Source organism: Arabidopsis lyrata (assembly GCF_000004255.2).
Source record: "Arabidopsis lyrata subsp. lyrata unplaced genomic scaffold ARALYscaffold_5, whole genome shotgun sequence".
In the NCBI taxonomy this organism is placed as follows: Eukaryota; Viridiplantae; Streptophyta; class Magnoliopsida; order Brassicales; family Brassicaceae; genus Arabidopsis; species Arabidopsis lyrata.
Genome location: NW_003302551.1, coordinates 6,747,646 through 6,751,779, shown reverse-complemented (window position 1 = coordinate 6,751,779; position 4,134 = coordinate 6,747,646). Strand labels below are relative to the sequence as shown.

The 4,134-nt window shown below is 34.7% G+C and overlaps 1 long non-coding RNA gene across 5 annotated transcripts; it reads right to left on the bottom strand.

The window, feature by feature from the left end:
• Positions 1-1,577: 1,577 nt before the first annotated feature.
• LOC110228708 lies at positions 1,578-3,732 on the bottom strand. 5 transcript variants are annotated; one of them, XR_002332219.1, is made up of 7 exons: positions 3,661-3,732; positions 2,758-2,817; positions 2,575-2,633; positions 2,391-2,449; positions 2,193-2,197; positions 1,868-1,935; positions 1,578-1,765 (listed from the first exon to the last, which is right to left on the bottom strand). It is a non-coding gene; the product is annotated as an uncharacterized LOC110228708 (long non-coding RNA). The 5 variants fall into 5 exon arrangements; XR_002332216.1 differs by having other exon boundaries at positions 1,578-1,935; XR_002332218.1 differs by lacking the exon at positions 2,193-2,197 and having other exon boundaries at positions 2,391-2,395.
• Positions 3,733-4,134: the final 402 nt, after the last annotated feature.

Genomic DNA, 4,134 nt, shown 5'->3' with positions numbered 1-4,134 from the left:
AGGAAGATCCTATAAAATACATAGAACAAATACAATAATTAACTCTAACGTTAAACAAAGTTTAATGAATAAAATTTGAAAATTAAATAATATCGAAGTTTAAACATACCTCCCAATACGGTAACTTGAAAAATATAGACCTTTTCTTCCATCTTGATAACTCATCCTCATCTACATTTACTTCATCTTCTTCATCATCTTCCGACTCACTTGATAACTCCTCGTCATCAGACTCCATACCATTAGACTCAGTCTTTTTTCTCTTGCGTCCAGATCGTTTCAGATTTCCAAAGTCATTTTTGAAATTTTTCAGGTTTTGAGAAATTTCTTTTCCAGTCAATATTTTTCCCTTTATCCCTGGTTCAGTTTTTCCATCAAACCATGACTTCTTTAATCTGAAACTATGCGTTGCTGGCAGTCTCTTCCGATGGCACATATACACATGTTTTCGGTTGAACTTCAACCACAAACTGCTGTATTTTTGCCACATAATGGACATGCCATCTGACCCTTTACTTTGCAGCCTGCAAGATTCCCATAAGCCGGGAAGTCACTAATCGTCCAAAGCAGCATTGCCTTAAGATTAAAAGTTGATTTACTAAATGCATCATATGTCGTCTCTCCATTGTTCCACAGATGAATTAGATCATCTATGAGCGGCTCTAAGTATACATCAATGCTGTTACCAGGCTGTTGTGGTCCAGGTATCAACAATGTAAGCATGATGTTCTCCTTCTTCATGCATAAGTCTGGTGGCAAATTATAGTTTACTAGCAAAACAGGCCAGCAACTATAGTTGTTGTTCTTCATGTCGAATGGATTAAATCCATCCGTTGAAAGACCAAGCCGCACATTTCTTTCTTCAGCTGCAAAGGAAGGATATTTTGCATTCATCTGAGCCCATGTTACTGAATCCACAGGGTGGCGGAGTTTCCCATCGTTGCTCTCGTTACTATGATGCCACCTCAAGTCCTTAGCCATCTCCTCAGATCTAAACATTCTTTTCAGCCGTGGGATTATTGGAAAGTAGCGTAACACTTTCTGTGGAACACCTTTCTTTACTTCACCATTAACCGTGTTCGTCTTCCATCTAGAAGCTTTGCATTTAGGACAATTCTCGAGATCCTTGTACTTCTTTCTGAATAAGCAGCAATCATTAACACAAGCATCAATCTTCTGGTAGCCCATATCAAATGACTTAAAAAATTTCTTCACATCATATAGTGATGTATGTAGCACATTGTCCTCCGGTAGCATCCCCGATAGTGTCTCCAAAAGATCATTGAAACTCTTGTCAGACCACCCATTTTGTGTCTTAAGTCTAAATAGGGACACAATTGCCGAGAGTTTACTGTGATTCACACAACTTGGATATAAGGGTGATGCAGCATCTGCAAGCTTTGCAAAGAAGTCATCTTCTTTCTTGTTCTCACAATCTGCGGTCTCATCAGGTTCATCATCTCCAACAAAGTCGTCATCCATGAACTCAGCAGCTTGATATAACCCATATATCTCATCCATTTGACTGAATTTACTGTCACCTTCAACCCCAGAATTTAACTCTCCATGTTGATACCAATCAGACCGCCGCTTATAATCCTCATCCATACCTCTTCTAACAAGATGGTCAACTACAACACTTCCTATGTGACGATCTATATTACGACAGTCGATGCAAGGACATACAATCATATCACCATCTACCAAAGCCGCAGACACAACTCTTACAAAATCTGAAGCCCCTCTTTGATAAGCTGGATCAGCTCTTCATTTAAGAATGAAGAGAAAAAAAATAAAAAAGAAAGAAATAAAAAAAATCTACAAACCCCTATTGAAAACTTAACATCTATATAATTAAATTTAATACCTGCAAAGATGCACCCAATCTTTGTCCAGCATTATATGATATAAGCTTAATTTAAAACCTTTAGTATCCTTAACATCATATAAGAACAGAGTTATTGAAAAAATCAGACTCATCAAAAAATAACTTTGTACTTTAAAACAATTCAGACACAAATATACCTACGTTCTTTTAGAGCTAGAGAGAAACAACCATATCACATATATTAAAACAATATAAACAAACTCAAAACAAAACAGTATGTTTGAAACAACCTAACAGCATTAACAACAAACCAACCAGACAAAAATAAACAAACAAAAGAGACAAAAAGAAAGAAGCTACTAACCTGTCCTGTCAATGGAGAGAAATAAAATCTTTAAACTTCCATCAATGCACTCAGCAACACTTGCAAAACATAATTGGAGAAAGAGTATAAGTTTTAAAAGTCATATTACAGTTTGATCTTAAAACGATTTATATAGTCAAAGTAATGAAACTGCAGTACAAAGACTCATCATAAGAGACAAAGAAAGAAGCTATTAACCTGTCCTGTGATTAGAGATAAAGAAAACCTTCAAAATTCCTTTAGTGCACTCAGCAACACTTGCAAAACATAATTAGAGAAAGAGTTTAAGTTTTAAAAGTCATTAAAAACGATTTATATAGTCAAAGTAATGAAACTGCAGTACAAAGACTCATCATAAGAGACAAAGAAAGAAGCTATTAACCTGTCCTGTGATTAGAGATAAAGAAAACCTTCAAAATTCCTTTAGTGCACTCAGCAACACTTGCAAAACATAGTTAGAGAAAGAGTTTAAGTTTTAAAAGTCATAAAAACGAGTTATATATTCAGAGTAATGAAACTGCAATACAAATAATCATCATAAGAGACAAAGATAGAAGCACTTAACCTGTACTGTGATTGGAGATAAAGAACAGCTTCAAAATTCCTTTATTGCACTGATCAACACCTGCAAAACATAAGTAGAGAAAGAGTATAAGATATTACTGTTTGATCTCATATAAAAACGATATATATATATTCAAACTTTCATATACAAAACCAAAGTAATGAAATATCCAAGATACACAACCAAACTATAATCATCAAAACATGTTCTTAACTTATATACACAACCTATATGTAAAATGGTGGAGAAGCTTTGCTCGGATACAGAAAATAAAACTCATATCTCAAACAGACTCATAGCGTGTTTTACGAGCTTTTTAACAAGAAACTCAATTGGATTTGGTATGTCAATCAACCAGAGTCTGGCCTCAAAAGAAAACAATTTTCAATCACTCTTGCATCTCTTAATACTGACCAAGAATGTGTATTTCGACTAAACTAAAAAGTAAACCTTAAATTATACAGATTGAACAACTGGAGAAGGAAATAAGGGAAGTAAAGCAAGTTCTTTTTGACAAAAAAGAATAAGAAACAGCAATGCTTGTTTGAACGGATCTTAAACAAATGTTCTAAAATCAGATACATAACCAAAATTTTTATTCTTTCATTGCAAATGTTAACATACTAAGCTAAAACGAAATCGTAGAGACTTATAATGACCAAATCAAAACACATAAACAGATCTGAGCAAACACATAAACACATAAACAGACTTGAGCTAAACATGTTTGAGCAAACACATAAACACATAAACATATCTCTTGCATGTCATAAAAAAAACCCGTTTATTGTTCCAATTTCATCAGGAAATCGAAACACATAAACAGATTTGAGCTCCAATTGAAGATTTAAGGGTTTCGACAACTGGGTAAAGTGAAAGTGAGAGAGAGTCGGATAAAATCACCTTCAATTGGATCAGCTCTTCTGAGATTAGATCCGGCGGTGTTTCAGAGAGCGGCGACGGCGAGAGATTTCGCCGGAATTGGCGACGGCGATAGATTTGGAGATTTGAAGGTTTAAGGGTTTCGTTTCTCTAAGTGTTAAGAGAAGAAGAGAGTCGCGACAAAGTGTTAAGAGAAGAAGAAAGTTTTTGCGTTTTAGTAAATTTGGCTAAGTGTTTGGCGGTATAAGTGATTTTACTTCCCGCTTATTGAAACTCTATTATAGCGTTTATCAAATGCTATCATATGGTAAGCAAATTACAAACTCATCTTAGATAGCAAATGTGAAAATCGTGCTATTATTAGGTGCTATAAATGTACAGTTTTTTTGTAGTGTGAAGCTGGTCACGTTCAACCAAAAGGAAAAGAAAAGGAAACTAGTTGCAAAACCAAACTTTTGATGATTTTGTAATTTTGTTACTACAGTAATAGGCATT